Source organism: Lipotes vexillifer, unplaced genomic scaffold (assembly GCF_000442215.2).
Source record: "Lipotes vexillifer unplaced genomic scaffold, Lipotes_vexillifer_v1.1 scaffold38, whole genome shotgun sequence".
In the NCBI taxonomy this organism is placed as follows: domain Eukaryota; kingdom Metazoa; phylum Chordata; class Mammalia; order Artiodactyla; family Lipotidae; genus Lipotes; species Lipotes vexillifer.
The window spans coordinates 1048504-1059208 of record NW_006791464.1 but is presented as its reverse complement, the minus strand read 5'-3'; positions in this window follow the sequence as shown (position 1 = coordinate 1059208).

Here is a 10705-nt window from a genome sequence, read left to right as displayed (position 1 = left end):
CACTTCTCTATGATAGAGATCTCTACAGTGATAAGAAAATAGATGCATGTGAAGATACCAAGGGTAGAAAAAGAACAAAAAAGCACTCTGGAGGATTTAGAGCCAGAACTAGTGAGTAATTTAGTGTCCATCTGATTCTCTAACCAAGGTGAACATCTTGAATTTTAAATAGGATTAAGTTGAAAAGATAACCAATTTATTTAAAAATATTTTGATAAAAATGGACAGTTTAATTGTTCAAAGATGAACTATATGTGAAGCAACATGGTTGTTAGAAAGTTTGATGAATATATAAATTCAAATTAAAAGCAATATATGATGGATTTATTATAAAAAGTAATATTTATATAGAGAAAAATGAGTGGTTGTGTTTTTTTGTCTTCTGACAATTCCAAGCAAACTTTTTTTCTTGGTAGCAGCGTGATGACTTATAATTTGTTATGTAAATTTACTGTAAAAAATATGTATCTCTTTAATAATAATGTAATGTTTTCAGTATTAAAATCTAATAACTCTTTATTAATAATTCTGGAATACACATAACCTATAATAAGGAAAACAGAGTGAAATTTCCAGTGTTGGTATGTGTAATACTAGTAGTCATTGCCTTTGACTATAGCTGCTGACTGTCTCTTGTTTTTATGTGTTAACCTTTCTGTTCACTAATTGGATGCAACAATATAATATGATAATTCTGGCTGTAGACAGTCATCATTCCCTTTGAGTGCCATAGATGAACTTAATTTGGATGGATCCAATCAGGAAGACCCTTAGGAAACCAAGTGTTTCTGGGTCTGAGCTGGTATTTCAGGTCTGTGCTATGATTTGGATCTAAGGGTTCATGATGGACTTCCTTTTATAATAGGTCTAATATTCTCTTAAGCAGGCAACCACTTAAACAAATAACAGAATTAAATAAGGCTGAGGGCGCTGAGATGCAAACAGAATGAGTATGGCATCTCACAGCTCCATAATACTGTTAGAGAGCTGTTTCTTGCATTCCTGAGCATATAGAAAACGACTGGAGGTTCCTCCTCACTGGGTCAATAACCTAATTGAATTTAATATCTGCTCAGAAACCTTTTCTATATAACAGGGAGGACAGTGTAGGAAGCATTTGCTGGCAATGCCATCGAGTAGTATAACAAGAGTACTACTGAGAATATTTCTAAAAACATGCAATACAGGGGCTTCCCTGGTGGTGCAGTGGTTTAGGGTCCACCTGCCAAGACAGTGGACGGGGGTTCATGCCCCGGTAAGCAAGGATCCCACATGCCGCGGAGTGACTGGGCACGTGAGCCATGCCCAGTCAGAACGTGTGCTCCGTGACGGGAGAGGCCACAACAGTGAGAGACCCGTGTACCGCAAAAAAAACAAAACAAAACAAAAAAAAACATGCAATACAAATTGGGTTTTTCCTCATACAAGGATAGGTTATACTAGGTTAAATATAATCTTATTTTTTTATTATTTTTATTTTTTACATCTGCATTGGAGTATAATTGCTTTAAAATGGTGTGCTAGTTTCTGAATCAGTTATACATATACATATGTTCCCATATCTCTTCCCTCTTGAGTCTCCCTCCCTGAACACCTTCCTTATCCCACCCCTCAAGGCGGTCACAAAGCAAGGAGCTGATCTCCCTGTGCTATGCGGCTGCTTCTCACTAGATATCCACCTTAAGTTTGGTAGTGTATATATGTCCATGCCTCTCTCTCGCTTTGTCACAGCTTACCTACCCTTCCCGCTACCCATATCCTCAACTCCATTTTCTAGTAGGTCTGTGTCTTTATTCCTGTCTTACCCCTAGGTTCTTCATGAACTTTTTGTTTTCTTAAATTCCATATATATGTGTTAGCATATGGTATTTGTCTTTCTCTTTCTGACTTACCTCACTTTGTATGACAGACTCTAGGTCCATCCACCTCATTACAAATAGCTCAATTTCATTTCTTTTTATGGCTGAGTAATATTCCATTGTATATATGTGCCACATCTTCTTTATCCATTCATCTGATGATGGGCTCTTAGGTTGTTTCCATCTCTGAGTTATTGTAATAGAGCTGCAATGAACATTTTGGTACATGACTCTTTTTGAATTATGGTTTTCTCAGGGTATATGCCCAATAGTGGGATTGCTGGGTCATATGGTAGTTCTATTTGTAGTTTTTTAAGCAATCTCCATACTGTTCTCCATAGTGGCTGTACCAATTCACATTCCCACCAGCAGTGCAAGAGTGTTCCCCTTTCTCCACACTCTATCCAGCATTTATGGTCTCTAGATTTTTTGATGATGGCCATTCTGACTGGTGTGAAATGATATCTCATTGTAGTTTTGATTTGCATTACTCTAATGATTAATGTTGAGTATTCTTTCATGTGTTTCTTGGCAGTCTGTATATCTTCTTGGAGAAATGTCTATATAGGTCTTCTGCCCATTTTTGGATTGGGTTGTTTGTTTGTTTTGTTATTGAGCTGCGTGAGCTGCTTATAAATTTTGGAGATTAATCCTTTGTCAGTTGCTTCATTTGCAAATATTTTCTCCCATTCTGAGGGTTGTCTTTTGATCTTCTTTATGGTTTCATTTGCTGTGCAAAAGCTTTGAAGTTTCATAAGGTCCCATTTGTTTATTTTTGTTTTTATTTCCATTTCTCTATGAGGTGGGTCAAAAAGGATCTTGCTGTTATTTATGTCATAGAGTGTTCTGCCTATGTTTTCCTCTAAGAGATTTATAGTTTCTTGCCTTACATTTAGGTCTTTAATCCATTTTGAGCTTATTTTTGTATATGGTGTTAGGGAGTGATCTAATCTCATACTTTTTACATGTACCTGTCCAGTTTTCCCAGCACCACTTATTGAAGAGGCTGTCCTTTCTCCACTGTATATTCCTGCCTCCTTTATCAAAGATAAGGTGACCATATGTGTGTGGGTTTATCTCTGGGCTTTCTATCCTGTTCCACTGATCTATCTTTCTGTTTTTGTGCCAGAACCATACTGTCTTGATTACTGTAGCTTTGTAGGGTAGTCTGTAGTCAGGGAGCCTGATTCCTCCAGCTCTGTTTTTCATTCTCAAGATTGCTTTGGCTATTCAGGGTCTTTTCTGTTTCCATACAAGTTTTGAAATTTTTTGTTCTAGTTTTGTGAAAAATGCCAGTGGTAGTTTGATAGGGATTGCATCTGTAGATTGCTTTGGATAGTAGAGTCATTTTCACAATATTGATTCTTCCAATTCAAGAATATGGTATAGCTCTCTCTATTTGTATCATCTTTAATTTCTTTCATCAGTGTCTTATAATTTTCTGCATACAGGTGTTTTGTTTCCTTTGGTAGGTTTATTCCTATATATTTTATTCTTTTCCTTGCAGTGGTAAATGGGAGTGTTTCCTTGATTTCAATTTCTGATTATTCATCATTAGTATATATGAATGCCAGAGATTTCTGTGCATTAATTTTATATCCTACTACATTACCAAATTCATTGATTAGCTCTAGTAGTTTTCTGGTAGCATCTTTAGGATTCTCTATCTATAGTATCATGTCATCTCAAATAGTGACAGCTTAACTTCCTCTTTTCTGATTTGGATTCCGTTTATTTCCTTTTCTTCTCTGATTGTTGTGGCTAAAACTTCCAAAACCATGTTGAATAAGAGTGGTGAGAGTGCGCAACTTTGTCTTGCTCCTGTTCTTAGTGGAAATGCTTTCAATTTTTCACCATTGAGGATGATGTTGGCTGTGGGTTTGTCATATATGGCCTTTATTATATTGAGGAAAGTTCCCTCTTTGCCTACTTTCTGTAGGGTTTTTATCATAAATGGGTGTTGAATTTTGTCAACAGCTTTCTCTGCATCTACTGAGATAATCATATGGTTGTTCCCCTTCAATTTGTTAATATGCTGTATCACTTTGATTTGCATATATTGAAGAATCCTTGCATTCCTGGAATAAACCCCACTTCATCATGGTGTGTGATCCTTTTAATGTGCTGTTGGATTCTGTTTGCTAGTATTTTGTTGAGGATTTTTGCATGTATGTTCATCAGTGACGTTGGCATGTAGTTTTTTCTTTGTGACATCCTTGTCTGGTTTTGGTATCAAGGTGAATGTGGCCTCAGAGTATGTGTTTGGGAGTATTCAGCCCTCTGCAGTATTTTGGAAGAGTTTGAGAAGGATACGTGTTAGCTCTGCTCTAAATGTTTGATAGAATTCACCTGTGAAACCATATGGTCCTGGGCTTTTTTTTGTTGGAAGATTTTTAATTGCAGTTTTAATTTCAGTGCTTGTGATTGGTCTGTTCATACTTTCTTTCTTCCTGTTACAGTCTTGTCAGGTTGTGCATTTCTAAGAATTTGCCCATTTCTTCCAGGTTTTCCATTTTATTGGCATAGAGTTGCTTGTAGTAATCCCTCATGATCTTTTGTATTTCTGCAGTGTCAGTTGTTACTTCTCCTTTTTCATTTCTAATTCTAGTGATTTGAGTCTTGTCCCTTTTTTTCTTCGTGAGTCTGGCTAATGGTTTATCAATTTTGTTTATCTTCTCAAAGAACCAGCTTTTAGTTTTATTGATCTCTGCTATCATTTCCTTCATTTCTTTATCATTTATTTCTGATGTGATTTTTATGATTTCTTTCCTTCTGCTAACTTTGGGGTTTTTTTTGTTCTTCTTTCCCTTATTGCTTTAGCTGAAAGGTTAGTTTTTTTTTTTTTTTTAATTTGAGATGTTTCCTGTTTCTTAAGGTAGGATTTTATTACTACAAACTTCCCTCTTAGAACTGCTTTTACAGCATCCTTTTGGGTCGTCATGTCTCCATTATCATTTGTTTCTAGGTAATTTTTTATTTCCTCTTTGATTTCTTCAGTGATCACTTCATTATTAAGTAGTGTATTGCTTAGCCTCCATGTGTTTGTATTCTTTACAGATCTTTTCCTGTAATTGATATCTAGTCTCATAGCATTATGGTCGGAAAAGATACTTGATAGAATTTCAATTTTCTTAAATTTACCAAGGCTTGTTTTGTAACCCAAGGTATAATCTATCCTAGAGAATGTTCCATGAGCATTTGAGAAAAATGTGTATTCTGTTGTTTTTGGATGGAATGTCCTATAAATATCAATTAAGTCCATCTTGTTTAATGTATCATTTAAAGCTTGGGTTTCCTTATTTATCTTCATTTTGGATGATCTGTCCATTGGTGAGAGTGGGGTATTAAAGTCCCCTACTATGAATGTGTTACTGTCGATTTCCCCTTTTATGGCTGCTAGTATTTGCCTCATGTATTGCTGTGCTCCTACATTGGGTGCATAAATATTTACAATTGTTATATCTTCTTCTTGGATCGATCCCTTGATCATTATGTAATGTCCTTCTTTGTCTCTTTTAATAGTCTTTATTTTAAAGTCTATTTTGTCTGATATGAGAATTGCTACTCCAGCTTTCTTTGGGACTCCATTTGCATGGAATATCTTTTTCCATTCCCTTACTTTCAGTCTGTATGTGTCTCTAGGTCTGAAGTTTGTCTCTTTCAGACAGCATATATATGTGTCTTGTTTTTGTATCCATTCAGCCAATCTGTGTCTTTTGGTGGGAGCATTTAGTCCATTTACATTTATGGTAATTATCGATATGTATGTTCCTGTTCCCATTTTCTAAATTGTTTTGGGTTTGTTATTATAGGTCTTTTCCTTCTCTTGTGTTTCTTGCCTAGAGAACGTCCTTTAGCATTTGTTGTAAAGCTGGTTTGGTGGTGCTGAACTCTCTCAGCTTTTGCTTGTCTGTAAAGGTTTTAATTCCTCCATCAACTCTGAATGAGATCCTTGCTGCATAGGGTAATCTTGAATGCAGGCTTTTCTCCTTCATCACTTTAAATATGTCCTGCCACTCCCTTCTGGCTTGCAGAGTTTCTGCTGAAAGATCAGCTGTTAACCTTATGGGGATTTCCTTGTGTGCTATTTGTTGTTTTTCCCTTGCTACTTTTAATATGTTTTCTTTGTATTTAATTTTTGACAGTTTGATTAATATGTGTCTTGGTGTATTTCTCCTTGGATTTATCCTATATGGGACTCTATGTTCTTCCTGGACTTGATTAACTATTTCCTTTCCCATATTACAGAAGTTTTCAACTATAATCTCTTCAAATATTTTCTCAGTCTCTTTCTTTTCTTTTCTTCTTCTGGAGCCCCTATAATTTGAATGTTAGTGTATTTAATGTTGTCCCAGATGTGTCTGAGACTGTCCACAGTTCTTTTCTTTGTTTTTTCTTTACTCTGCTCTGCAGTAGTTATTTCCACTATTTTATCTTCCTGGTCACTTATTCCTTCTTCTGCCACAGTTATTCTGCTATTGATCCCATCTAGGGTATTTTTAATTTAATTTATTGTGTTGCTCCTCATTGCTTGTTTCATCTTTAGTTCTTTTAGGTCCCTGTTAAATGTTTCTTGCATTTTGTCTAATCTATTTCCAAGATTTTGGATCATCTTTACTATCATTATTCTGAATTATTTTTCAGGTAGACTGCCTATTTTCTCTTCATTTGTTAGGTCTGGCACATTTTTATCTTGCTCCTTCATCTGCTGTGTGTTTTTCTGTCTTCTCATTTTGCTTATCTTAGTGTGTTTGGCGTCTTCTTTTTGCAGTCTGCAGGTTCATATTTCCCATTGATTTTGCTGTCTGTCCCCAGTGGCTAAGGTTGGTTCAGTGGGTTGTGTAGCCTTCCTGGTAGAGGGGACTAGTGCCTGTGTTCTGGTGGGTTTGGCTGGGTGTTGTCTTTCTGGTGGGCAAGTCCACATCTGGTGGTGTGTTTTGGGGTGTCTGTAGACTTATTACGATTTTAGGCAGCCTCCCTGCTAATGGGTGGATTTGTGTTCCTGTCTTGCTAGTTGTTTGGCACAGCGTTTCCAGCACTGTAGCCTGTTCATCCTTGAGTGAAGCTGGCTGCTGGTGTTGAGATGGAGATCTCTGGGAGACTTTTGCCATTTGATATTTTGTGGAGATGGGAGGTCTCTTGTGGAGCAGTGTCCTGAAGTTGGCTCTCCCACTTCAGAGGCACAGCATTGACTCCTGGCTACAGCACCAAGAGCCTTTCATCCATACGGTTCAGAATAAAAGGGAGAAAAAGTAGAAAGAAAGAATTAGTAGAATAAGAAAGTAAGAAAGAAAGAAAGAAAGAAAGAAAGAAAGAAAGAGAGAGAAGGGAGGGAGGTGGGAAGGAGGGAGGGAGGATAAAAGGAAGGAGTGAAGGAAGGAAAAAAAGAAAGAAAGAAGATAAAGTAAAATATAGTAAGAAAAATTAAAATAAAATTATTAAAATAAAAATTATTAAGAAAAAAATTTAAAAAATAAAACAAAACAAAACAAAAATGGACTGATAGAACCCTTGGACAAATGGTGGAAGCAAAGCTATACAGACAAAATCTCACACAGAAGCATATACCTGCACACTCACAAAATGAGGAAAAGTGGAAAAAAAAACATTAATCTTCCTCTGAAAGTCCACCTCCTCAATTTGGTATGATTTGTTGTCTATTCATGTATTCCACTGATGCGGTGTACATCAAGTTGATTGTGGAGCTTTAATCCACTGCTTTTGAGGCTGCTGGTCGAGATTTCCCTTTCTCTTCTTTGTTCTCACAGCTCCCGGGCTCAGCTTTCGATTTGGCCCCGCCTCTGCATGTGGGTCTCTGGAGGGCATCTGTTCTTCTCTCAGACAGGATGGGGTTAAAGGAGCAGCTGCTTTGGGGACTCTGGCTCATTGAGGCCGGGGGCAGGGATGGGTACAGTGTACGGGGTGAGGCTGGGGCTGCAGAGGCCAGCGGGACTTTGCACCTGCCTGAGGCGTGCCGTGCGTTCTCCCGGGGAAGTTGTCCCTGGATCCCGGGACCCTGGCAGTGGCAGGCTGCACAGGATGCCCGGAAGGGGGGTGTGCATAGTGACCTGTGCTCGCACACAGGCTTCTTTGTGGTGGAAGCAGCAGCCTTAGCGTGTCATGCCCATCTCTGGGGTCCGCACTTTTAGCCACTGCTTGCGCCCGTCTCTGGAGCTCCTTTAAGCAGCGCTCTTAATCCCCTCTCCTCACGCACCAGGAAACAAAGAGGGAAGAGAAAGTCTCTTGCCTCTTTGGCAGGTCCAGACTTTTCCCCAGACTCCCTCCCGCCTAGCCGTGGTGCACTAACCCCCTGCAGGCTGTGTTCATGCCGCCAACCCCAGTCCTCTCGCTGCGCTCCGACTGAAGCCCGAGCCTCAGCTCCCAGCCCCGCCCGCCCCGGTGGGTGAGCAGACAAGCCTCTCGGGCTGGTGAGTGCCAGTCAGCAGCAATCCTATGTGCGGAAATCTCTCCGCTTTTCCCTCTGCAGCCCTGTTGCTGTGCTCTACTTCGAGGCTCTGAAGCTTTTCCCTCTGCCACCCGCAGTCTCCGCCCGCAAAGGGGCTTCCTAGTTTGTGGAAACCTTTCCTCCTTCACAGTTCCTGCCCACTGGTACAGGTCCCGTCCCTATCCTTTTGTCTCTGTTTATTCTTTTCTCTTTTGCCCTACCCAGGTACGTGGGGACTTTCTTGCCTTTTGGGAGGTCTGAGGTCTTTTGCCAGCTTTCAGTAGGTGTTCTGTAGGAGCAATTCCATGTGTAAATGTATTTTTGATGTATCTGTGGGGAGGAATGTGATCTCTGCATCTTACTCTTCTGCCATCTTCCAAATATAATATTATTTAGACTCTCTTGCAAGCAAGAAATCCATTGTTAAATATCTAGCCAGGGGTTAAGATGTAGCCGTGTCTCCAAACCTCGTTTTTCATCAGAATTAGTTGAGGTGATTTGCAATAATACTTATTGCAAGGCCCTTTCTCCACCCAACATCTGATTCACAAAGTCTAAGCTAGGGGCTCGACATCACTCTCTGTTTTTAAACTCCTGAATGATTCAGAAACAGACATAGAGTTTCAAACCACAGATGAGTCTCTCACCATGTTATTATTAGTAATTTCCTGGGATGTGGAAAGTACTAATGTGAACTGAAGGATTCATCTTTCTTCATTATATATTTTAATTACTTGCTTGGGTGGGTGTCTAGGGCAATCAACTCCTTGGGTTAGAATTTTTGGTAGAAGAAATAAAGACTTTATAGCTCTCTATATAAGTAGTTTTCTTCAAATTCTCCCTCCTCCTTATCCTAAAAATAATGTGGTAAATTTGGCTTTGGGTTCTTCTCCCAGCTAAACCTAGTATGCTCAAGTTAGGACTCAGATGAAAACCACGGTGAGAGGGACAGAACTTTCCTAACTGCAAAATAAGAATATCTCTTAATCCACTCGTGTATAAATAAAAGCAATAAAAAAACAGGAAAATTTTGTAAAAATAAATGCATTAAGAACTCTAGAAATTAACCAAAGTCTTGCAAAAAAAAATCAAAGGAAAGTTTGTCCAATAATTACTTCTGAACATTGGTAAGAATAGTAGGGTTTGTGACATTTTAACTTGGCCTACCCCAATTGTTCTCTTCCCAGCTCTGTGGTATCCTTGAAGTTGAGAAACCTCACAATCCCATTAGCTGTGAAAATCATCAGCCCACCTTTGGAGCTAATAAAATATCCCATCCTCAGATAGTCATCACTATTTGACCTGTGTTGCAGCCCCTTGGAGAAGACCCATTCACAGTGCTTGTTATTTGAGTTGACTAAGAGCTACCTCAGTGAAAAGCTCTATCTCTAGTGCGTTTGTCAAAAAAATTTAGGAGAAATTGTGTATATGTCAGCTGTCTGAGTCTACAAGTAAGAGTTGGGGCCAAAAAGACGCTGGCCAAAACCTTAAGGGGAAAAATGGGAAATGAAATGTATACAGAAAGCTTTGAAAGCCTCCAAGAAATTCCTGGAAGTCTAAGGTGCACATTTTTAGAGGTATTCCAAGCCCCAGAAATACATAAACAATTATCTGTGCTGACTTTGAGACATTGTACAAGCAGCAAGTGAAGGCAAGGGCTGAGTTGTAAGCCTCCAGAGTGTTGAATGCTTGTGAACAAACACACATAGAGACTGTTGGCAAAGGGTGGGAGACATGTTGATTCCAGGCATGTAAGGAAATCTCTGTCCAGTATTCAGCTGTGCATTTGAGAATAAGGTGCATTATACACTTGCCGAGTGGAGTGTTATATATAGATCCTGGCTGTTATGGACTGAATTATGTCTCTCTAAAATTAATATGTTGAAGCGCTAACCCCCAATGTGAGTATATTTGGAGACAGGGTTTTTTATTTGGAGAGTTAATTAAGGTTAAATAAAGTCATAAGTGTGAGGCCCTAATCTGATAGGACTGGTGTCTGTATAAGAAAATGAAGAGACAGCAGAGATCGCTTTCCTTTTCCATTCTCACAGAGAAAAGGCCATGTGAAGATACATCAAGAAGGTAGCCATCTGTAAGCTTGGAAGAGAGGCCTCACCAGACACCAATCCTGTTGGCACTTTGATCTTGGACTTTTAGCCTCCAAAACTGTAAGAAAATAAATCTCTGTTATTTAAGCCACCTAGCCTCTGATGTTTTGTTATCGTCGTTCAAACTGACTAATACACGTCTGAAATCCACAAAATTCTTATAAGAAAACATAGGGGTAAAACATTCATGAGTCTTGGATTTAGCAGTGAAATCTTAGATATAACACTGCATTAGTTTCATAGGACTACAATAACAGACTACCATAGACCGGGTGGCTTAAGTGACAGAAATT